The sequence below is a fragment of the Kryptolebias marmoratus genome, linkage group LG24 (assembly GCF_001649575.2).
Source record: "Kryptolebias marmoratus isolate JLee-2015 linkage group LG24, ASM164957v2, whole genome shotgun sequence".
NCBI lineage: Eukaryota > Metazoa > Chordata > Actinopteri > Cyprinodontiformes > Rivulidae > Kryptolebias > Kryptolebias marmoratus.
In genome coordinates, this window is record NC_051453.1 from 16627413 (window position 1) to 16654030 (window position 26618).

Below are 26618 nucleotides of genomic sequence, written 5' to 3' on the forward strand. Positions count from 1 at the left end.
TTGTGATGTTCCCAACCACTGCTGTATCGTCTGCAAACTTCACAATATGACAGCTCGGATGGAGAGGTGAGCAGTCATATGTGAGCAGTGTGAACAGGAGGGGGCTCAGCACACAGCCCTGGGGGGAGCCAGTGCTGAGGATTGTGGTGGAGGAGGAGATGTTGTGGATCTTAACAGACTGTGGCCTGTTGGTCAGGAAGTCCAGGACCCAGTTGCAGAGGGAAGAGCTCAGTCCAAGTAAGGAGAGTTTATCTGTCAGGGTCTGTGGAATCATGGTGTTGAAAGCGGAGGTGAAGTCCACAAAGAGCAAACGGACATAAGAGTCCTTCTGCTCCAGGTGGGTGAGGGCAGTGTGGACCACAGAAGAAATGGCATCTTCTGTGGAGCGGTTCTTCCTGTAAGCATACTGATGTGGGTCCACAGTGACGTCGATTGTGGCTTTGATGTGGGTCATGACCAGTCTTTCAAAGCACTTTGTGACTATCGGCGTGAGGGCTATTGGCCGGTAGTCATTCAGGCCTGTCACGGTGGAACTCTTTGGGACTGGGATGATGGTGGCGGTCTTCAGGCAGGTAGGAACAACTGCTTGGATGAGGGAGACATTAAAAATGTCAGCCAGAACCTCGCAGAGCTCATCCGCACAATCCCTTAGCACCCGTCCAGGAATGTTGTCTGGACCAGCGGCTTTTCGAGGGTTAATCCTTTTAAGAGACCTCCTTACTTCTGCTGGTGTCACACTGAGGGACTTTTCTCCAGGTGGAGTGGTGAGTCTGGTGCTGGGGGGGGTGTCAGGGTCCTCAAAGCGGGCGTAGAATTTGTTGAGGGCTTCAGGCAGGGAGGGGTCTTTGGGGCATTGTGCATCACTGGTTTTGTAGTCTGTGATGCATTTAATGCCCTTCCACATGCTCCGTGGATCCTGGGAGAAGAAATGACCCTGGATTTTCTGAGCATATGTAGCTTTTGCCCTCTTGACACCTGCAGTCAGCTCTCTTCTAGCCCTCCTGAGTTCTTGTGAGTCACCAGACCTGAAGGCAGCGTCCCTGGCTTTCAGCAGAGAACGCACCTCTGCGTTCAGCCAGGGTTTCTGATTTGGGTAGCAGGTTACAGTCTTGGTGGTGGTGACATCCTCCACACACTTACTGATGTACCCAAGGACAGCAGATGTATAATCCTCCAGATCCAGCTTCCCCTCACACTCAGCAGCCTCCCTGAAGACCTGCCAGTCTGTGCAGCCAAAGCAGTCCTGCAGCAAAGCGTCGCTGTCGCTGGGCCACACAGTGATGGTCTTCTGTGTGGGTTTGGAGCGTCGCAGCGGGGGGTGGTATTTTGGGACCATCATGATGGAAATGTGGTCGGAGAGCCCGAGGTGGGGGCGGGGCACGGCTCTGTATGCGTCTCTCACGCTGGTGTAAACATGGTCGAGTGTGTTATTTCCCCGTGTTGGAATGTTCACATGCTGGAAAAACCTCGGCAATGTGTCCGTCAGTTTCACGTGATTAAAGTCTCCTGCCACCACGTAAAACGCCGCCGGATGCTTGTTCTGAAGCGAGCTGATGTTGTCATGTAGCTCCTCCAGCGCGTTGTTAGCCTTAGCATCTGGTGCTATGTAAACAGCAGTGACGAACACCTAAACACTTTAACACACCCCAACTGAGTAAGTGCAGGTTAATGCCAATCCTTTTTCCATATTCTGCTTTAATTAGAAATGTCCTGGCGAGTCATTTGTTAAGAAGTTGAATGCACCGTGCACTTCTCATCATTCAGAGACTCAGAAACTCATATAATTAAATCTATTTAATGATATGCTTTAGTGAGCATATGTGTGTATGTTAATGTCATGCTCTGATGCCCCTAATGAGCATGTGACAGTGGCAGGGAAAGGAAACAGCATTCCACATCTAAATACTCTGGAGCCGGTCATTACTTAAATGTAATCTATCTTCTCTTTGTCAAATGACACTTAACACACTCGCTTATCAATCTGCCCCTTTAGCCACACTCGACAGCTGTCAATGGACTACTCAAGTGGCTCTTCAAGGAAACTTAATTTGCAGGAAGTAAATGGAAACTGTATGCAGGCCAAAACAAATTTTCCGAATGAAATGATGATCAAATGGCTGTGTAAATATTGCAGCACACATCTGAAGGAGACCTGAACACGTGTGCTTGACATATAGGAGCATATCCTATAGAGAAATTCACTCAGTCAGGTTTATTGCTGCCATAGCAACAGCCATGACCAAAGATGGAGATGACATTTTTTTTAGCGGTGATGCACTGATTGTCCTTGTTCAGACGAGAGCGAGAACTGAATAAGGGAAAGAGAAGCCAGGGAGGAAAATGCTGTAAGAAATTTTAGATAAGACTGAGCACAGGCTTTCTGCCACATCCTTTGAGCTGTTTGTTCTACAAGCTGGTGGAGCTTTGACATGCACTCTTTATGAGTTTCATATTTTCCCTCTGCCTGCTTGAACAATGGCTTACATTCACAGAAGTGGGTTTGTGCAGCATCAGAAGAGAAGTTGCATTCTCTGTTTGCAACGCTTAAACATAAGCGGCACCGGTTGACAGGCTAATTATCTTAGAAATAATAGTAAATCAGGTCATTCATACCTCATAGGCACAAAAAAATTAGACTGCAGGGTTGTGATTGTTGGCCAAAGCAATGGAAATGTTATTTTAAAAGTTTTGTTGCTTTATTTGTTCAAGTTACAATGCTCCAAAAAGGAGAATGTACATGTTTTTTTAATTAAGCAATTTTATAGAACATTAAGAAACACGTGTTTTAGAAATTTGCAACATGGTGGTTAGGACTGTTACTTTTCAGCAGTGAGTTAGACTTGTGTGGAGTTGGCAGGGTGGGTTTGCTCTAAAAGCATTGCATGTAAGGTTACCACATGATTGTAAATTAACTGTAGGAATAATTTTGTGGGAAGCATCGTTGCATGTTCTGTGATGACTTGGCAAGTTTGACGCTTGCAGCTCTGCAGCACGACAAAGTGGGTGCAGAAAATAAAAAAAAAATGTTTTCAAAATAAAACCAAATATGATTTTGACGTAATATTTGTGCATTTCAACAGGAGAACAGGAGGATGGTTCATTAGGTAGAGTGTTAGCTCATCAGAAGGTTAGTTGTTCAAACCCTACATTGTCAATTTCAAAGCAGCCAAGAAAAAGAAAAACTTTATTTGATTTCACAAAAGTTGAGACCAAATTAATGAAATATGTACCATTAATAGCATTAATCCCTTATGCTATCTGATAGCTGATTTTTGCACAGCTAAATTCTTTTTTATTACCTATTACCTAAGGGAACAATACTAACCATCTTCAAGACTACATGCTAATAGTACAGGGGTTGGCTAACGTGACACAACCATTAAACTATCTAGGGGGTATAACAAGATCTTGAGCAATGAGAGCTTGTAAAATCAAATTGTCACAATATTTCTTGTCAAGATGAAAACTTGTCTCATGACTTTTTTTTTAGTGAAATTAGCATAGAAGATGTCTCCAGCACTTATGTCCTCCTTTAATTGTTTGTGTCGCAGATATTACACAAACGTGTTGTTTGAAGTTTTATTGAGGTTTTTTGAAGCTATTTTATTGGCCTGTGGTAAATTGGTTTCATAAGAAGTCATTAAAAAACACACGACTAAAAAGAAAGACATAAGAAATGAATAAAAGATCCTCATGAGTTAGAAGGTCACATGGCTTGAATGAGAAGTTAGTGGACATGAAGCACCTTTCTAACGTTTGAAGAAACTCAACAAATCAGAGAGGAGAGCGGTCTGTCAGTTGAGCTTGTAGCAAAAGCTTTGCTTTGAATTGTTGTAAATTTTTTTTTCTTTTCTAGTGCTCGTGGGACCAGTATCTTGTCTCACCTAGTGAGATTGGGTCTCGTTACACCCCTACTATACTTTTTACTGTTCCAACATAGCAGGAGAGTTTATTTCTGAAATTACCCTGCAAAAAGACATGCAGAATGTTTTATCTTGAACTTTGCAATTAATCCTAACAAAAAACGTACTGAAACTAACAATTTGTTATGGTCAGAACAGCTATACCCTGATGTTTTGAAGAAAGGAAATGTGTAGTTAGTGAGACACAAACTGTATCACCTGACAGTACATCAGATAAGTTAATATTCTTACCTGACTGCAGGTTATTCACTCAGCAGAGAACAGGGTGAAAGGCAGAAAACGATGCAGTTAATAAGGATGTGGTAACTAAAACGAGGAAAGGAGGGGGTGAAAGCAGAGTGAGAGCCAAAGCTGAGCAGGGGAGGTGGGGGCTTGGATGCTGACTAGGAGCTCCGCAGCGGTGAGCTCTGAGCTAGCAGCTCACTAAGCTGTGCATGTGTCTGCTGTGTTTGCTGTAGTGCAGACTTGCCTATAGCCTCGACAGCCTCCCACCACCACTTCCACAGCTCAGTCAGCTGGCTGCTCCGCTGGGTTTCATCAGCAGCTGCTACGCTCTGCAATCTTTAAGCATCTCGGTCTGTGACTGAGGATTTCCTGCCCCTTGAAGGATTCCTCCTCTTTCTGACCAGAGCAGACAGAGAAAAAGAGGGACAGGCTGTCAGGAAAAGGAAAGGAAAGGAAGACAGGAGAAGCAAGAAAGGCAGGGGGCCAGGAGTGACCTTCGTGTTGTGGTGGCAAAACAGGAGGAGGATCGGGAACGTTGCAGGATCCATCAGGTGTGTGCCAGCACTTAAATGGATGAACAAGAGAGAATTTACTGAGGGTTTGAATTTGTTTTTAGAGACTGTGCATGCTACTGTTGGAAATACTAAGAAATGAAGATCTGTGCTGAAATGCTTTGCAGTGCTTTTTCCCCATACTGATTCATTCTAGTGAAAAATTTAAGTAAGGGGTACAAAACTCCTGAAAAGAGTTGTAAGACAAGTAGATAAGTAGAAGAGTGATAAGACAGGTTGTAGATAAATATGTCCTTACAGAAGAGAGACATAGACATGCTGATATGAAGAGAGTGAGAGAAAATATAAATGGAGAAAAGAGGAGATGTGTGTAGGTTGTGCCAGCTACAGCTCTACGAGAATGACAGACATGCTTGTGTGTGTGTGTGTGTATTTTTACGAGCTCGGACCTGGTTGGTGTGAAAAAATGCCTGTTTTGAGTATCAGTCACAGTGGGGAGGGTGATACCTTAAGCTTGCAGACTAGAGAAGTGGGCTCCCACAGAAAGCTGTGAGTATCTGTATGTGTTGTTGCATTTAAGTAATTTGTGACTGTCTGAGATTATATCATGCCAGACACATTATTGAACCAGTAACAAATAAAGAAAAACATTGATAGTTTTCTTACAAGCCTTGATCCCTGACATTTGTGCCTATGTTTCTTTGGTACATACCGATAACACCCTTTAATAATAGCAGTTTTCCCTGATTACAGCAACCTTACCTAACAGGGCAGTTATCCCCCACAAATAAAATCTGCCTCTTGAGAATGTGATAGAAAGCACAGATCACTGACATGGTCTCCAAACTACCAAAACTATAAACTGGTCAAGTATTCTGAGTGATAAACAGGAGCAAGACCGACCCACAAAACCTTTTCTGTACAACACACAGGACTCGGTGACTCTGCTGTCCGAATCCTTTTACAAGCCACCATGGACATTCCCTGTCAGGTTGGAAAAAAAGAGGCAGCTTTATCCTTGTGGCTGGTTGGCTCAGTACTTTTTACTGACTAGGAGGATTTCTCATTATGAAACGAGTGTCTGCGTTTGGAACTCAGCTGATATTCATGGCTTGCGATAGTTAACCTTAGACCTGCACAACATTAAAAAAACCGTGCAATTGCAACATTACTATTAATATTGTGATTTAAAAAAAATCAATTTTGATGAACACCCATGATGCTCACAACACTTTCTGTGTGCTTTAGGATCTTGGTCACTATCAACTAAACTGGTTTGGGGCATCAAGGGCAGTGACAATCATTTGGATTGGCCTATTACTTATTGCAGTTCAGCCAGTCTTGTGCACACTGATCTTGTTATCTCAAAAATATTTTGATAAATTGTGCAGCCCTAGTTGTCATACTGTACATATCTGTATGTACTCATGCGCTAATGTGGAAGCTGTATTAAAAGGCATAAGCAGGAAACTGCCAGAGGGCCTGAGGATTGTCTTTGTGGTTTTTGCTTGTGGCATTTTTGAGAACCATGTGCTCTTGGGAAAATTACCAGGATGTGTGTGTTTAGAGAATGCCATTCCAAAGCCAGTTTAGCTAAAATCAAGAGTTTAAATGAATGTTTAATGAATGTCTAAAGATGGTTGTGGGTATTTGTCTACATGGCAATCAGAACCAGATAGAGATATAAAGAAATATAATGTGTGAGGGATGTCAGAGTTTTGTTGGCTTTTCACTTCTTCTCTCTATGACCTCACGTCAAGTTTTAACCAGTTAACAAATGCACATTGACCTACTGAGAATTAGGCTTTTCTCTGGCCAATCCATTTTGTACTCTGCATGACTCAGCAGCCGACATGCACATCCTGTACTCACACACATATTGCACACTTGCTGGCTGGTGCTGGTCCTCAGGTAATTAGGATTCAGGCCTCGCCTCTGTATTGCTCTACCAAAAAATATTGAGTGTGAACATGATAGTGGATATGAATGGTATTATTCTTCTGTTGGAAAATAACAGAGGTCTACTCTATAATACAGGCGGGTGTAATATTGCAGTGTTTGCTCAGTTCCATTTTCTTTATATAAGTGTGCCTGAATGCTGCAACACTTATAACTTTCCAACCATCCATAAAGCTTTTAAACCAGGGGGGTAAAATTCAATTAGATTCTCCTCAGACTGTCTGCCATCTATGACAAAGGCATATTACATCTTTGATTTAACAGATCTCTTTCAATAATCAAATGGGCCAAATGTACCTAAAATGGTATGCTTTTACTCTGTTCATTTTGCTTGCAGCGTGCCTGTGGGGTTGACACAATTATGTGCATAAAGATGTGTTTGTGTGTGTGTTTCCAGCTAAGGATAAGTGTGTTATCCATGTGGAGGTAAGAGCATTTCCCTGATAGATCCTGACTGAAAATTCTATTACCAATGTAGGTGTTTGCTATATTGCTTTGCTGGATGGAGTTCAGTTTGGAGTTTCAGAAGTGCGTGAGTGTGCACGAATAAGCAATATAAATGCACATATTTTTTTATGTACAGTGTGTGTATGTGCACATATAAGTGCAGGCTATATAAATGCACATTTTTATTAAATGCTCACACTGTGTACCCCGTCCTTTTTGTGTCCTTTATGCATTAAAATCCCTTGGACATGGCAAATTAGGGATAGTGGGAGAAAAAGGAAGATAGCGCCCCGTTCCCCACTTTCCTCTTACTGATGCTTCTTTGTGCTATCATGGCTATAATGAAGACTCATTTATCTCAATCTCAGCACAATCTCATCTTTCACATAGTGACTGCAGTGCCCCTGGAATGAGGATGAGTGCGCTTTGTTAAGGGGACAGTCGTGTGTGCTTGGTATGAGGATGGACGCTTGAATGTATTCTTTGTTGTTGTAACTGACCTGTTGATGCACCTGTTGAGTGGCCTGATTGAAATTTGGTGACATTTGATAGAGAAGGGTTATCTTTTGTGTGTTTAGTTCGCATTGTAAGGGCAAACTGTCGGTGAACAATTGGATCAATGAACACGAATTGCTTTAGGAGGTCAGGTTAAGTAAGAATCCATTTGGGCTGTGGAGTCCTCTCCTCCTGGAGTGGAGAAGGAAAAAAAAAAAAGAAAACATGGCAAATACTGAGACAGATGCAGAGAAACAGGGATGTGAGGAGAGTGATAAAAGCTGACTAATGTCATCATTGGCCCCATGTCCTCCAGGTCTGATTAAGAGCCTCTTTGAGCATTCCCAAACTCTGTGCTGTGATAGGCCAAGGTCACAGCGATTCACAGCACAGAGCTGCAGATTGATGCTTAACTCTGTCAGGAAATAGCACGATCTAATTTGGTCAATGGGCTTCTTCCCTACTTCAGATGAAAAGGATGATTCCCCTTACCCTGGGGCTCTTTGAGGATATAAGTGTGTCTGTGAATGTTTGCTGGCTAGCAGCCTGTTTGGTTGAGTGTGTGTCTTTGGACATCTGGCTTTTATTACTTTTACCGTGTTTAAATGTGAGTGTAAATCTGTGTGTGTATATATATATATATATATATCTATATCTTTTCTCATCTGATATGTGTGTGCCACCACTCTGTTCATGATGTAGTTAAGGAGTTCACTGTAACGTGACTGACAGGTTGTGATATTAGTTTGGGAATAATAATGCTATGATAACTCAACAGTGTTTGCCTCCAGAGAGAGACTCCCAGGTATTTACACTGACTCGACACAATCACTGTCTTGCATGTCTGTGCCTGTGACAGGACATTGCTATTTTTCCATTTCCTCTCATAAATGTCATGATCTCTGGTATTTGTAAAGTATTAGTGTACAAGTCTGTGTGTGTGATGCGGCCTTGATGCTTGGTGAAGAGCAGATTGGTGGTAAGATTTTTGTAATGTCCTTAGGTAGGAGCTAAGTGTTGTACAGGTGAGGCAGAAAAAAGGTGATCTTGACAAGGCAGATTTGGATTCAGAATACGCAGACAACGGCAAAGGTTTAAGATTTTTATTGAGTTTAAAGTGCTACCTGGACTACTAAAGGGTAGGTTGTGAGTCTCTGAGGGGAAGCGAGGAAGCTTCAGGAAGGGTGAGCCAACTGAGGGGCGTGAGTGGGGACAGACAAAGTCTATCAAAGGTGGGCACAGGCAGAAGGGAGAGTCCAGGGAAAGGCAGAAGTTCAGAACCAGAAGATCAGAAGAAGGCAGACAAAACCAGGTGAGCACTAACCAGCAGGCGAAGTCCAGAAGGGAGAAGCAAGGTCTACAGCTCACAGTGGGCAGAATCCGTAACAGAGTCCGACAAGGAGCAGGCGAGAATCGAGGGTCCGGGTGCAGGCGAGGGTTCGAGATCAAAGCAGGCATGAACTGTGAAGTGCTGGACATTTACTCGGTAAGACCTTTCAAGAATTTGGCAAGGAGTGAGTGTGGGCTGTGGTCTTAAATACTGACTGTAACAGGTGAGACTAATGGCTGTGATTACGTGGGCATGGAAACATGAGACTGTGGAAAAACACTGGGACTGTGGCATGGCTGAGATCTGTGAGCTGTAGGCGTGGCAGGAGCAGTGGAACTGTGATAGATCTGGTCATTTTATGGATGTGTTAGCGTGCTTTATGGACAAACCAATGTTTCTTTTAAAAGATTTAAGTACAATTATTTGTGTTTAATTTTACTGTAATGGGTTTAGTGTAATTGTTTGTGTATTCTTTTATGTTTTATAAGTTTTGCTTGAATAAGTATTATCTTGCAGGAAAAGCTAAGGCACACCAAGAAGTTGTATGAGGTGCTTATTGCTGGAAGACAGTAAAAAAATAGTTAGAAAGTGTTTCACATTCTAAATTCATTTGTATTTTATGAAGTTGTTTAAATAATCAGTGTTGTGGCTTTTAAACCTTTTTCAAAATCACTGTGAAAAAGGAACCATCCTAAGCTGTTAGTTTCACTCACACAGAAATGTAAGAAATAATGAAAGTGTAGCAACAAAGTGCACAGTCATTGTTTTTTCCAGACTGATCCAAAGGGATGTTGTAAGTGAAATGCAATCCAGCAGAAACTTGAGCATCAGTTACAGCGATGGAGTATTACAGTGTTAGCAATGTCAGTAGAAATATATAAACTCCTCCACGGGGAGAAATAAACAGTTACTATTTTGGCCCACTTCTTTTCCGTTGCTGAGAAAATTTACTATCACACTGATAACAAACTACTGTATTCAAGGATTTGGAGATAAGAAAAAAAGGCAGTTTTTAAAAAGTGATAATACATTTTTTTTTTTATCAAACAGATTTGCATTATATTACTCTCTCTAAACCACTAAAGTATATAATTGATAATACCCAACTACTAAAAACTATATTAGATATAATGTACTGATTAAAAATTAAAATTATATTAAATTGACCTTTTTTCCCTCCTCAATAAATTAAACAACATCTTATAAAGCTGAATTTAGGCTGAGTTCAGTATACAAGTTTCACCAGCTGTTTATCAGTTTTGAGTTGGTTTTTGCTTTCACACTGTTTTAGTCTGAGGTCACTGTTCTTGACTTGAAAAAGGTGGACTGCTCCCTCCTGGTTGGGGCTGAATCTCTGCCTAAAGTGGAGGAGTTCAGGAATCCAGGAGTCTTGTTTGTGAGTGATGGTAGGATGGAGCAGGAGACGAATTGACCGTTTGGGACCTTGTCCACAGTAATGAGGGCATTGGTCTAATAGAGCTGAGTCGAAAGGCAAAGCTCTTGATTTACTGGTCCGCCTATGTTCCAAACCTCACCTACAGTCATAAAGTATGGAATACGAGCAGCTGAAATGGGTTTCCTCTGTAGGGTAGCTGGGCTCAACCTTAAAAATAAGGTGAGTATCTTCGTCATCTGGGAGAGCTCAGAGTAGAGCGGCTGCTCCTTCACATTGAATTCTTTCAGATGAGGTGGTTCAGGTATCTGATTAGGATGCCTCCTGAGCGCCTCCTCTGGGAAGTTGTCTAGGTATATCCCAATGGAAGAACTCGAGGCAGACACATAACTCAATTGAAGGATTATATTCTGTTTAGCCTGGGAATACCTTGAGATCTCCCAGGAGGAACTGGAAAGTGTTGCTGGAAAAGGGCATGTCTCGGTTTCCTTCCTAAACCTGTTGACTCTGTGATCTGACCATGGATAAGCATCAGCAAATGGATGGATGGATCATTTAAACTTGACCACCATATCTTGAATTGGAACTAATAAAGGGTGTGTTTCTTTTTAAAAGTCAGTGTTTGAATATACAAAAAAGCTTACAATAGTGTAGTAAAAAAAAAGATCCCTTAAATAGAAGTAAAAACTGGAAGCACCATTACAGAAAAGTATATATATTTCAGTGTGATAAGGATTTATTGTAAATTTAATTAGCTAAATCTACCAAAGAAATCTACCACATTGATGTGCCATGGTTGTGAAATTATGTCTAAAATATGGATGTGAAATACAACTAAAATCTTCAAACACATGAGGATTAGAACTGTGCAAACAATGTTTGTTTTCTGCTGATGATAGCAGTGTAAACTACAGCTAGGGTCCATAGGTTCAACGACTGGTGAGAGTAGGGACTGTGTTAATAATTCTTACATTACAGGAAAGTAAATACTCATTCTACAAAATTAAATTTATACATACTTTATTAATGTTTCACTAAGGAAGTGAATAAGGTTTATAGTCCTTGAATTATGTGCAAGTTAAAGGTTTTAAAAATCCACCCCCACTTAAAGAAGTATGAGCGCCAATCTGATGTGACTTATCTTAATGAATATCTGGTAATCAGTCACCCAAACCGATAGCTAACTCATAACTTACCCTTCTAATGTTATATTTCTATTTTTAGCCACATACAGCAGCTCACTGAATTAAAGAATGGTATTCTCTATTTTTTAATAGGTTGATCACAGCAGTCAGCAAGAAAAGCTTTCGCCTCCCTGCTATGTATAGATGAATATTTAAAAATCAGAGAAAGGAAATAAAGTAGTTTTGGACTGCAGGAACCTTTTCACAATTCTTTTACCCATCTGAGGTAGTTTTGCTTCTTTATTGTTTTTGCACTGCAGGACCTGTGGCTGCGTTTATTTATTTATTTTTTTTTAGTTCCTGCTTCAGATGAGGAGCTTTTCTTTAACACAATAGAAACCTACGAGTGATGTTCAGGGGTGCTATTGATCTGGTTGCAAGCATATACACAGTGGCCAAGCTTACTGAAGGCTGCTGTATTTAAAAATGCATGTTCCCTGTAAACAACAGCTTCCTGAGATGAAAAACATTTGCTTATGTTTCATAAGAGAAGTGAACCAACAGTGAAGTCTAGACTTTGAACCTATTTACAATGGATGAAATAAAACATGCTTTTGAAAGGATGCAGGCGAAAAACTGTAACTACTATAGCAAGATTGCAAAATACAAAGACAATAATAACCAGAGTTAAATATAAAAAGGCAGTTGTTAGTGTGCATTTTTGTTAAAGAAAGCTTCAGATGGTTACAGATGTACTAAGATGTTTCTTTGTACATTTTGGAACTTTTTATCCATTGATCATTGTTAAAGGTCAGAACAACAGATTTTCACCAGTCATCAACTCTTATCTGGATCCAGACAGATGGAAAATGATGGCAACAGCAGTATTTTCAAAAAAGAAATAATGTTCACTGTAATGTTTATGCATCAGAGTAAAACTTGCGCGGTAAAACACTCTTTACTATTTCATTCACTCAAGAGAAAACTATAGACTAAAGTTGATGTTGCTTACTGCCTCCTGTGTCTGCTATAATATGATTTTCCCTCTATAACAGTTTTGCCTTAAAGCATTTAATTGTTGCTGAAGCACAGAAGCCTAGGGTACCCCAGAAAAGAAAGAAGTTGTAGAGGGTATAAAGTCTTTCATATATAGACAAACTTTTGTTCAATAATAGTGTATGACCTTAATCAGCACAGCAGTGCTTTTAATGCCAACAGTGTTTCAGGTGAGAAATAGGAAAACTGTTCAAGAGTGTCAAATGTGGCTATTAGGTCTAAAAAGCCAGGAAGAGAGTGGCCATCCAAAAGATTGTTACTGTAACATAAAAGCGAATTTGAGGGCTATTTAGGGTTTTAAAGCCATACAGAGATGCCCAAACAATACTTTGTGAATATTAAAAAAGACCCTAATTGCACAAATGGAACTCTTTCTAAAATTTCTGAGTTATTATGAATCTTATGTACTGGTCTAAAATCTGAGTATGTTAAGGTGTGCAGGTTAGGCTTTTAGAGCAAAGGCTGTTCATGTTTTAAAATGAACAACACAGCAAATGAGGTAGAACTGCTGGTAATATTTTATCCATCCATCCATTTTCTTTACCAGCTTCTCCCTTCCGGTTTGCAGGGAGCTGGTGCCTATTTCCAGCAGTTACGGTGTGAGAGGCGGGGGACACCCTGGACAGGTCACAAGTCCATTACAGGGACACATGGAGACAAATGAGACAAGCGACCATCCACATTCACTCTCTCACAGGGACAAAATAGAGTTATCAATGAACCTAACATGCATGTTTTTAGTCTGTGGGAGGAAGCTGGATTACCCAGAGAAAACCCACGTGTGCACAGGGAGAAGTATTTAGCTTTAAAGTATAGAACACTTTCACTTTTTATAGGATTTCAATATCTTCATATCACCAAAAATAAAAGTAGTAGTGTCAGTTGGTTTGTTTGTCCATCTGTCCGTCTGTTAGCAAGATTACTTAAAAGCTAATGAACAGGTTTGGATGACATTTTCAGAAAATTTGGGGTTGTCACAAGAAAAATTTGATTAAATTTTGGTGGTGATCTGGATCACGATCCAGATTGGACAATTTTTTTAATGATACTATGGCTTTGGTGGAGGTTGGTGCTCTCCAAGTGCTTCTGGTTAAATGGGTACAAAAAAGGGAATGTGTTTATTTTGTTATTTCTTTTTTCAAAGCAGACATGTTGGAATGACTTTAAATTTCACGCCATATAAGATTGGTGAGAAATGTTTTTATTTTGGGTCATAATCCAATAAAACCCCTTCAGTGAAATAATACATTTTTAGTCTTCTTTTAATAAGTTTTGTATTATTTGCCTCAAAAAGAATTTGTCATCGTTTTTAGGCTTATGTTTTAAGCTTATAAAATATAAACTGACGCAGATGATTGTTTAGTTTAGTCATTTTTTGTTAAGACTGCTTTAATGCAAAAACCTGAAAAGGGATTAATATAATGTGCATATCCAAATCCATGCAAAAACAAGGCAAAGAAGGAAAAAAATGTAGAATTAAATAATAGTCATCAGTGATGCAGCAGCTGAACAGAGAAACAGTGAACGCAGTGAGCCAAGACAACAATATGACTAAGGTGGTGGATCTATGATATACTCTCCAATCAATAACATATTAAATGGAGGAATTGCATTATTGCGGTGGACAAAAGTGGACGGAGCTGTGGACAGAGCAAAAACGTGCACAGTTTCAAGCATTGGGACATTTGCAGCTGAGCAAGGATCAGGGACACAACACTGCATCTGGGCTCAAAGCCAGGCCATAGTCATCAATTCTCCCTTCCTCCTACCTTCTTCCTCTCCTCTCCCTGTCAGACTTCATTCCCCAGATGTACCTTCTTTGTCCAATTCATTTCCTGCCCTAATATCCTGATTGAAGTGGTCACCTTGTCTTGTTGTGGTTAATGAGTAGCACGTGTCAAAGTGTAAGTCTTTGAACCGTGGACCGAGGCACAGTTTCTTTCTCTGCCTGAGTAAAAGGAAGAGTCTGCAGTTCAAGTCTGTAGTCAAAGACATTACATCTGCTTTTAAAAGTAATTTGATTGACTTACTTTTTACAGCGGTACTGCATTGTCTTACTAGGTTTTCAGTGTTTGAACTACAATGACTTGCAAATCATTAATTCATTTATTCATTCACCAGTGCATGACTATACACTAGAAATCTATATGTAGTACAGTCCCAATGTTACAAAATATTGCCGCAGTGTGTGTGTGTATGTGTGTGACGCTTGTGGTTTTGTATTTTGCATAACAATAGGATATCTGACAGCACCATTCTGGCTGATGCACTGTAAGATTGTGCAACAATACATACTTGAGTTTACAAAAAATATAAAAAGACCAAACAGATATGTTGAAAATAAAGTGAACAGCGCCTACTTATCCCTCTCCTTCACTTATGCTCATGTGTATTTTGGCAAATATCACTGAGTTTTAGTTGAATCAGTTATCTGCCTTGATTTATGTAACATATTGAGAAAGCACTAAGTTAGACTGTCATTTAAGTTAAAGAAAGCAATTAAAATCAACAAAAATAACTGACCCATGCTGTACACAATCAATCTAATGCTGTATTTTACTGATGTGATGTTTGTGTCACATGAGTCACAAGAATGAAACACACTTAACAGCACACAGAAAGCAAAAATGTTTGATTTTATTCCAAAATGTTTAAATACAAAAAAAAAAAAAACAACAAAAAAACTACTTCCCATCATCATAAGAGGCTTAAATTTTCTCATTTGATTTTCTGATGCTACACTTTCCATCACAATCAGCATCATAGCCATAATTACCACAATTAGATGGCACGTCTTCTTAAGCAATCAACATTCATTACCACTAAAAACACCCTACAAATAAACAATATTTTTTTCCAAAACAAAAGTGTTGCATTTAACATTTGTCGTCTTCTAAATAGACACTTTCCTCGTGGTTAATCCCACTGTTGCAGGATTTTTTTTTTAAATGAATCGTGCCCTTGAGCTAGCATCACTTCAGATATTCACTGCTGTGCTTTAGTTCTCTGTGTCGTTACTCCTGACACCCTGTTGGACGAAGCTCCTCAGAAACAGACTAAGGAGTAACTTCACACAAACAAAAGAAGTTTATCAAGAAAGCAAAAAACGGAGATGACAAGTTTGTAATAACAGTGTGCAAGCTGCTGTGAACTTTGCAACTTTGACACAAGTCTCATGGATCATTCAAGGTTGTTCTAAACTATTTGATCAATTCTGTTCTTGTATGACAGTAAGATCTGCGAGTCATAGTTAATGTTATTTGTATAATTTTTAGAAACCTGCATGGTATATAGTACATGTCTGTAACTGCTATTCTATAGTATTGTCCTGACTGTCTTGGACCTAAGCAACCTGCATGCACAACATTGTCTCTCTTTAAATGTAATCTACTCTTTTACCCAAACATGTTTGATCAAATATTCTCTTAGAAGTTAGAACTGGATTGAACTACTTTTTGTACAGTGTGTATACCATTTTCTGTGTGGTGATTTGGCTTTTTTCTGGGTTTTGTTTATGTTTTATTTTTGTTCTTTGGTTTGGGTTTTTGTTTTGTTTCTATTCTGTTATTTGGTTGTATTTGCTTTTTGTTTTGTCTCATGTTCATATTTCATTTCACTCTTCCCCAGTCACTCACTTGCCTGTCAGCCACGCCCATCTACACCTGTCCTGACTCTTTAGTCATTCCACCTGTTCCCACTCACCTTGTTATCCTCAGTGTTAAAAACCTGGTCACTCTTTCCATACCTCGCTGGTCCATTGTTTGTTGTTAGTTTGATGTTTGTTTGTTGTTGCTTCACTCCGTGTTTCTGTCTTCAGAGTTCTGTTCCGTTTATGTATTTTATTTAGTTCTTGTCTGTTTGCTGCCACGTCAGCTTTTTGTTTTCGTTTGTTTCTTTAGTTTAATAAATTAGGTTCGTTTCTTTAATATGAGTCTGCGCACTGGGTTCCTGTCCGTCAGTTCCACGCTTCATGACATTCTGCAACTCAACAGTTTCTATGCAACTGTTGTATGAGCCCAGATGATGGTTTAGAGTGTATGATATGGTGGATCCACATGCTGTCTCCATTTTACTTTATGTGATTAAGCCCAAACAGGATCTGCAGGCAATGTGGATACAATGGTATTCAGATCTACATAACGTAACTATGAAGATACCATAAAAATAAACAGACACAAAAACACTTCTGATTGCACTTAGTATTATCTTATAAATGGGTTGAAAAAATAGACTTTGAGGTCTAGAAATATAAGGGCTGGTTTGGTTGACATGAGATATTGCTGTGGCCTTAGGAATAGTATTTCTTTACTGTCAAACTGGAGCAGATGCCTCTATTTTTCAGGTATGACACATTTAATCCTAATATTGGGTTCCACAGCCTCCCTGATCAATGCTATACCTGAGTAGAGTAAAAAACAAAATGTGGACATTAATTAACCACAGTTCATTTGTAATGAGTAACTGTGTTCAAACCTATTTATCTGTACAAATCATATACATATACACAACCTGCCATGAGGCTTCTTTGCAGTATCTTAGCTGTTTCTAGAATTTTGTTCTACTGGACAGAAATCTCTGAGGTTGTTCCTGGGATCTGGAGCCACTTTCTCAGTTTAGAGGTCACAGCCTCAAGTGCTCCGATAAACACTGACTTAACTGTGGCTTTCCTGCTCTGAAAAAAATAAGAACATAAAAAGATAAAAAGAGGATTAAAATGAATTAAGACTGTTTTGACAAGTGGCAAGTTTGTGTAGGTTTGTTTGAAGTTGGAAACTGTTTGTTCGTGAAAATAAAGTTGTTTTTTGCTCTCCTTGTAATCTTTTTTGGCTTCCTAGGATGTTCCACCCCTGATTTAATAAATAGACTGTTGTGATGTTATATTTGTCAGGAAAAGTGCTGTTTCTGAAAAAACAAAACGTCCTTATATATCTTGCCACAATCCCTTGTGAGTGGTGAGGTGAAGGACCCAAATACAAGACACGGAGGAAGGAGGTTGTTCAGAACAGATCTTTAATCGAAACGAAGCGAGCTGCAGAACAAAGTGAACATGGCTAATCCAGCAAAACTGACAAACACAAAGGAGCAGAAACAACAAGAATCTGGCACAGAACAAAGGAAACCAAGGGACAAGTATATACAGAGGGATGTAATCACTAAATGAAGGGCAGGTGTGCTGATTGGTAACAAGGACCAGGTGTGTAGCTGAAAGAAGGCCACAATCTGACAGTGTGTACAAGTAATACAGGCAGTGAGGCAGACAAAGCCAGTCAGCATAAAACCAAGATAAACCCAAACAGAATCATAAGTACAAGAACTGAAAGAACAAATCCTACAGATTATGATACACAGAGGGTTAGTGGGACTTCAGGTTCAAGATGGAGTATAGGACCTATTGTTTATGCATAGAAGTAACACAAGTTTATTGACATCTTTTAATATCTGCAGCAAAAAATGAACAAGGACATGAAAAATAGGCACTGCATCATGTGGCCAGCTCCAGCTTTATGTATTTATCTCTAAGCCACAGCTAAGCTTAAACTAGGATGAAGAAAAAAAAAATCACGGTGGACAGTCAGAGAGAAAGGTGAATGAGAGAAAGCACATACACACAGGAAGGTTGCCAGGAGCTTGGCTGAGGCCTTGTATCTCTGATGAACGTAGATGCAGCAGTTTCATATGCAGTGGAACATGGAGAGAACAAGGTGTGTGTGTGTGTGTGAGAGGGAGAAAATGAATACAAACATGCCGTAGTTTTTCTGCTGGTGTCAGGAAAGCGAACTGATGTAGCTTATTCTCTTATTCTTTTTGGTGAAGCTGTTCAGCTCGTTCTCTCCTTCCCTCTCTGCTGTGTGACTGAGGTGAGTCCAGATGAGTTGCTATGTTAGAGGGAATGCAGCAGTGAGGGAGGTGCAGCTTTATTTCCCAGTGAAAGGTGTATTTTTCTCTTGTCAACAGCCATAGCTGCATCAGCCTCTCCTTGACTCCCCCCATCTCCCAAACTCCATCTTATTCTTTACATTTCTCTGGTTTCTATCTTGCCTCGTCTCTCTCTCTCTCTCTTTCCTGCTGCCTGCCTCCTATGTGGAGCTGTACCGGACAGATTGAGAGTATTATTTATTTTTTTCCCCCTCCACGCTGTGATACTGAAGGTCCCATACTGCTCCTTTTTCCGAGATAAATTTAAAAACATTTTTCTACAGCTGCACTCAAGCTGCCCCAGCCCCCTTTTTCAACAGCTCTTCCTCTGCCCCTTCGTCTTACACGCTCCTTCTCTTCTCCCTTCCTTCCTGAGGCGGTGGTTTTCTTCTGAACGCTGACATCAGATAGCCTCCCTCCAGCAGTCCACTCCTCTGGGAGGGATTTGCATTTTATTTGCATCTCATGACAGATTTAATAGAGCAAACTGTGCTCCATCCTGAGTGAAAATGATGAGGAGGGAGGAGAGGAAAGGTGAAAATAGCTGGGGAGACTCACTTTACTGGTGATGGCGAGTGCCTTCAAGCAGCTGTTACTGTGCCTCCCCTGTCTCATACCCAGCTGATGTGGCTCTGCAATTAACCATCTTCTTCTAAAATAAATATACCTATACCCTACAGAGAGCTAAAGTGAACACTTTGACTTATGTCTATAATGTATACCTTTATATAAACAACAGCTGATTAGTAAAATGTTGAAAAGTTTACCAGTTATTTTAAGAAAAGTCTTGAAAGGTACATAATCATGTATGATTTTTTTTTTACTTGAATATGCGGTTGGCTTTAAAATGTCTTTATTTAAAGACAAAGACACCCTGGGATTATTATTATTAAGGGTCACACCTAAGCTGTCTGGTTCATATACTATCCTCTCAAATTGAAAAGATTTGTGTGCCAATTTTCTATAAAATTATGGTAATCCTAAAGTACTGTCATTGAATATTGGTATAACATGCTTTTTGTCACACCTGATAAAAGGTAATTTACTGATCTAATTTTCCAAAGAATGAAAAATGAAAAATCTTTGCCCAAGCTGAGTGAGATAAACACACATTAGTTAATTAACCCAGTTAGTCAACGTAAAAGACCCATAAATGTGTGGATATACACCCACCAGCCACTTTATTAGGTGCACTTTGGTGTATCTAATAAAGGGCTGGTGGGTCCACCAGGTTGGACACTCTTTTGCCTTCAGAAGGATTTAATTCTTTATGCCATAGATTTAACAAATATTGGAAATATTTCTCAGAGATTTTGGTCCATATTGATATACCAGCACCATGCAGCTCATGCAGGTTTATCAGCTGCGTGTCCATGAAGAGAATCTCCTGATCCTTCACATCCCAAAGGTGCTTGACTGGGTTGAGATCTGGTGATTGTGAAGGCCATTGGAGTCCAACAAATCCATCAGACCACACAATGTTTCTCCAATATTTTATTGTCCAATTTTGGTAAGGCTGTGTGAACTGTAGCCTCAGTAGTTGTTAGTTGCCAGGAGTGGAAACCGGTGGGATCTTCTGCTGCTGTAGCTCATCTGCTTCATGGTTGACGTGTTGTATTCAGAGATGGTATTCTGCAGGGTTTGGCTGTAATGAGTGGATATTTGAGCTGAGCCAGCCTTTCTATGTTTTAGAACCAGTCTGTCCATTCTCCTCTGACATCAATGAGGCGTTTTCGTCCGCACAAATAGGGCTCACTGGATATCTTCTCTTTTTCCGACCATTCTCTGTAAACCCTAGAAATTGTTTTGTGTAAAAATCCAAATAGATCAGAGGTTTTCTGAAATACTCAGACCAGCTTGTCTGGCACCAACAACCACACCACATTCAAAATCACTTAAATCCTCTTTCTTCCTCATTTGGATGCCCAGTTTGAACTTCAGCAAGTCCTCTTCACCACGTCAGCGGGCCTACAGGCACTGAGCTGCTGCCATGTGATTGGTTGATTAGCTATTTGTGTTAACAAGCAACTGAACTGGTGAACCTATTAAAGTGGATGTATGATTTTAGGAATGCAGTGACAGCAATGAAAAAAAAAAAAGAAAAAAAAAGAAATAGTATAACAGAATATTACGAGTAGGAACATTTTGAAGCAGACATATTCATCAAACCAGGGACTGATGGAATAAATCACCTTAATGGCTGATGTTTTGCCTTATAGCTGAACTTGATTCAGAGCTTTATTTTTTTTGCATTCAGACAATGTCTGTGCTTGTTCAGACATGCAGTACAGTCTGCACACTGACAATGTTCTTGTTTAGTGCTTCAATTCAAACAGGTTAGCTTGTAGTTAAATCAAACATGGTTCATTCTATCATCACTAAAATAAAATCACAAAATAAAAGCAGGATTTTTGTGTTTGCTCATAGATTATGTATACAAACGGTTGATTTTCTCCAGACCACACATCAAGTATTACATTCTTTTTTTTAGAAGATCAGAGTTTAGTGCACAAACAAAAAAACAAAAACATATTTAAATCTAATGCCCAATACAGTCAAAGTGCTGCTTGCAAGTGCAGCATTGACATCAGCATTTATGTAATATTTTCCTTCCAAATTTATTGGTGATTACTCTCATTTGCTTCCAAGCTGGAGACTCTTTAGGGTGAAAAGTGACCATTTATTAACAATTTTGAAAACTCAGTTTCACTAAGCTTAAGTGTATCTAATCTTTGAACAAAATTTCTGTGTTAATATTTTCCCACCAGCTTGAGTAAATAACACATAATTCTTTACTCCTTGTCAGTTTTGCACAAGCCTTTTTCACTAGTGTTTTAAGTGAACAAGGTGCAAGTTGTTATTTGCAATTGCACACTCGGTATACCCAGCGTGTCTTTCCTCTGAAAAATTCATTCACCAGTTCAGTTTCCACTCACTCCAGCATCCCCTGCAAATAAAGCAAAAACCTAGACAGTAGAATGAATAAATAGTAAAGACAATGTGTCTTTTTCTTTGAAATTAGAGTGTATTTGTATGAGCCTGATCATACAGAGAAAGTATTGATGGTATTGATGGAAAGAACAAGTTTGAATAGAGTCAGACCTTTAGTGGCAGGACTCATTTGTAGGTTGTACATTACTCATTGCAACCAAGAAAACAGCGGCAAAGTAATCAGTTTTCTCATATAAGAGGAGAAAAGGTTTATGAAGATGTAATATACTGTTCCAAAACTTTGTAAAGACATTTTTGGGCTTGAGTTGTTTTAGAAATTTGCTCTGGATTGGCCCTTTTGAGAGTAAAGGTAATCTTGACTCACCAATGAGATTTTTGCCTTTAGTTTATAAAGTAGGTGTCTTCTGCAGGTACAATAATGATTGTTCACACGTGGTCCACACAACTCCACTTAAAACAACAATAAGGAAAAAACTGAAATAAATCAGTGCAGCAGTAGAGACTAAACTTTACTTTCACTCTGTAAAAAAAGCTTTTTGTACTTTGCTCAAAGACATTTCTGCAGGGAGGACATTTCCTGACTCAGAAAGTGAGCAGAACGAGGGTGGAACTGTTTAGCTGAGTAATTGTAGTTAATCATTTTTGCTTTTTTTTTTCTCATATTCCACAATAACAAGATCATTTTTACTTCTATGTAATAGGGCAGAAAATATGATTTGTTTATATAAATTCAGATGAGTCAATGTGTGACAATCCTGAGATAAACCCTGGTGCATCACACAGCCCTTTTTAATTACCGCATTGTGCTGTTTCCTCAGCAGCAAACGCCTGGAAGGAAGACGCTTTTTTCAATTAGGCCTTATTCTGCATTTGAGCTCCAATCCTCGCCACATGTTTTGTGACTGTCTCTGTGTGTGTATTTGGTAACCTTTCTAATTTCACACTTGTTAAGTTTCCATGTAAAAAGCAACATTTTAGCAGGGAGCCCTCAGGATGGGCGAATGTCATTAGTATTTGTGTGTAAGTGTGGGTGTGGGTGTGAATGGGAGTGTGTTAGTTTGCTGGCTACTGCATAGATTAATAAAGTAAGGGGGTGGTTAGGAGAAGGCTCGGCTCTCACAAGTACCTTTTGCTACACAGATTTGGACACAGACATAACAAACAGAATACATCACTGAACTGTTGCTTACATTCCTGTGATAAAATGAGGTGATCAGCCTTTTGCTGATCTCCACAGGCATATTTTGTTGTGTGCGTTTCAAGTTGATGATTATGCTCTTTTTTTCCATTTCTTTCCCAGCACGTGTGTGTGTGTGTCTCTCTCTTCCTCTCTCAGTAATTTATGTGTTGTTGTTGTTGGAGCTGGTGCTGATAGGCCCAGAGATGGCATTTAGCTAAAGAGCAGAGAGGCTGTTAGCTTCTCCATTCATCTAATCAATCTCACTAATGAAACCACTGTCCTCTCCACAGCCGCTTTCTTCCCTGTCTTCTTTCATTCTGCCCTCTACCCTCTCATCATTTGCTCTCCTTGTGATTGTATTATTTTACCTTCCATCCTTTTAAATGCCCATGACCCCCCAATACCACTGTTGTTTTGTTTCCTTTCTTTTCTTGGTTCATTTTATCCTCTCTTCCTTCTCACATCTGGCCTAGATTAACAAGCAGCAGAACTGTTCTCAACAACGTGGCATTTTTTCCTCTTATTTCAGTTGCATCTCCCCACCCCCCAGCAGAATATATGGTGGATTGACCCAGTTAGGGTGAGAATGGGTACTGTAGTAACAGCGTGCTGTATATGTACCAAGGTTTGTACTACTGCCTTTTCAATCGTGTCTTTCCCCAAATATACCCAAATAAATCTGAGTGACTCTCCTGCAGACATGGATATCCTTGTCCACTTCTTAAAAACCACTCTAATTGATTTTGCTTTAAACGCTTAGTTTGGTTTGAGCTTTGGTCAGATTTTTATTGGATATTGGGGCAGCATTTAAGCACTTTCTACAAGTATATGGAGTAATAAGCCTGTCTATTTGTATGTTTCATTTGTTAAAATCAGTGCAAATTGGGAAAACAAGACACAATCTGGAGGTATCCATTTCTGAGCAAAATGTACTCTCAAACATGTTTATCATTGATTTAAAGCTACAGTTCCGATGCTTTTTAAGTGGGATTCTGCAGAAAGGTTCTGAACAATTATCCTACCTTTTATAGATAAGAGATACAGATATAGTTTGCAGAAATATAATTTATTTCTGACCTGATTGATAAAGTAATAGCTGATCAGAGTAGGGCCAAGACCAATGTGTACTGCTGCCATCTTAAAACATCTAAAAAATTTCACAGCGGTTCATGCAAACATTGTTTTATAAATCTTTACATCCCTATTATTTAACATTATATGGTTATTTATGTAAAATTCTATGATTAAGTACAAGCACAAATAGCAACAGCAGTTTGTTGTAGCATTACCAGTGCAGCCTGGGGCACTTCCCGCAAAGACACCGTAATATTTTTTCTCTGAATAATCATGTCATTTAAAATTGATGGACATGTAAAAGTTTATGATTTTTTTCAATTTATTTTTTATTTTTTACAGAAATTGCTGTTTTTGAGATTAGAATTGTTTTCAGGATGGGAGCAAACCTCTTTAGTTTTGGTCCTACTTGGACTATTCTGTAGCTCATCCATTGGTCAAATATAAAGTCTGTTTATCCAAACTAAAACTGCTTGAGTTATTTACAGCAGGTAAGATGTTAATTGTTCATAACCTTTCCATAGAACCTGCTTCAAATGATATGAACTTTCTCTTCATGAACAAATAAAACCAAATGAACTGTAGGGATGTAGTATGAATAAAGTAATCTCGAAAAGCTTGCCTAGTTTGGTAGAATACAAGAAAATGCTGTCCTTGAAACCATTACCTTCACTGACAAGAAGTCCATCCATTTTCTTTACACGCTTTGTCTTTATGGGTCACGGGGGAGCTGGTGGCTATCTCCTGCAGTCCCTGTGCGAGGCGGGGGACACCATGGACCGGTCGCAGGTCCAACACAGAGCCTGACACAAAATAACATTCATAAATGGAAAGCAATAAGAATAAAAGCAAAAGGACACATTTCATTACACATTACTAAACATCCAGTACAGTTTAGGTTTTGTGAGTGTTTATGCGGAGCAGCTTGACAGAGATTAATACACACACAACTCATAATGAAATACAAAAATTGAGACTGATATGTCTCAGCAACTAGAAGTGTTGCTGAACATGTTTCAGGAAAATAGGATACATCTGAAATGATACTGATGCTGCACACCAAAAAAAGAGGAACATTGCAGTAAAAAAAAAAAAAAAATCATATTTAATGAAAAGATTTTAACTAAATTTAATTTGAAATGAGTCATTTCTTTGGCAATGAAGTAATAAGGCAGTGATTCATTTATTTTTTTGTATCAGTGAGAAAATGATGAGAGAGAGGCCAGGTAAATTGGTTGAAAATGATGAAATTTTGAGAGAGAGACTGTGCTCCCTGAATGTGTATAAATTACTGTTGTGTTTGTCTGTAGCCTTGGGGTATTGATGTGTGGTGGACAGAGACCCAACAAAGAGCCTTTTGGAGAGGTTTTCCCTGCAGCAAGGTCTCTCCTCTCTGTCTGTCAGTGAATCTCTGTCTATATCTTTCAACATTTACAGTTTTCATGATTTGCTCTCTCAAACACACTCAGCTAGGTTTTCTATTACTTGTAAGGACATTTCTATATATTTACTCATTTTCTGTATACAAGCTTTAACCAAAAGTACAGACTACTTGTATATAACCAAACTTAATGTAACTTAATGTTTTTTTTTAAATTTGTAAAGCAGTTTTACCAAGATCTTACTGATGGTGAAATATGTTGAACCTATATTTTTCCCTTTGTTTAAACTACACTTAATTTTATATTGTATTTGTATGTAACCTTTTTACATGACTGTTTTGTTATGTCTATATCTACCCCATCATCTTTCCATATCTTACTGAAACATTCCTGGTTAAATAAAGGATGAATAAAAAAATAAAATAAAGCATTAAAGTACTATTGTCCCTTATACAGACACACAAACATACAGAAATTAAAGGCATAACATTTCTTAAATTAGATTAATTCCAAAAGTTGATCAGTTGTAGGTGTACAGCCAATGATTACATACTGAAATCTTTATTCAGATCAGTCCAGAGCTTTATAAGATAATTTGCTAACAGACAAACAGAGATGACTCCAACAGTTTGAAACAATGATCTTGTGTGAAATGTAGCACTTGGAGATTATACTGTGATTGATTCGACTACAACCACACTAATATTTAACACAATATCTGCATAACTGACTGAATTAGAGCCATTTTTGTGTTTTCTAAAGTCTATTGGCTGTGGTGGCCATTTTTAAGTGGGTTTACTTCACTTATTCACTTGTGAAGTGACATCCATTGATTATTTTAAAAATTTCATTAAAATTTGTTCAGTGGTTTGGGAAATATTTGACTTATAGATAAATGCACACACATACACGGGCAAAAGAAAAAAGAATTATTGTTCACCTTGATTAAAAAGGCAAAAAAACACAACAAGAACCAGTTTGTTTGAAGCTTCAGAGTATAAATTGAAGAATAAACTATAAATGTTGTATTGAGTTTGCTTTTGTGTGTTTGTGAGCTTGAATGTTTGCAGCCATGATTACGTGTGTATCTGCTGAGTTACAGCATGAATTATAATGTATTTGTCCTCTGACTGTTGTTGGGAACAAAACATCTTTCATATTGCATCGCATAGAGACTCACATACAGAAGCCTTTTTATTTAAAAGCTGAAAACCTTTCACAATGTTGCTGATGTTGTATTAGTGTTTTGCTTTTTGGACACAAAAAACACAAGATTATTCCTTTTTAAAAGCACAGAAACAGGGAGAAATGTCCTTGTGATGCTTTGATACTAACACTACTTTTAAAGACAAAAAACATTCTTCCTCTCACATACACTGTCAAATCCTCTCACATACACCATCAAACCCTCTCATATACACCATCAAACCCTCTCACATACACTGTCAAATCCTCTCACATACACCATCAAACCCTCTCATATACACCATCAAACCCTCTAACACACACTATCAAACCCTCTCATATACACTATATAACCCTCTCATGTCCACCATCAAACCCTGGTGTATGTGAGAGGGTTTGATAGCGTATGTGAGAAGAAGAATGTTTTTTGTCCTAAGGAACCTTCCATAAGATAGTTTGATTCCC

The 26618-nt window shown here is 39.0% G+C and overlaps 1 protein-coding gene across 1 annotated transcript in view; it reads left to right on the plus strand.

Annotated features, from left to right (window-relative positions):
- The first annotated feature begins 4396 nt into the window (after positions 1-4396).
- The window catches only part of dab1a (DAB adaptor protein 1a), a 227618-nt gene continuing 205396 nt past the window's right edge, over positions 4397-26618 (plus strand). The window contains exon 1 of the mRNA XM_017428796.3: positions 4397-4699. The gene's annotated coding sequence lies outside the window, so the exon portion shown is untranslated. The remainder of the gene's footprint in view (positions 4700-26618) is intronic.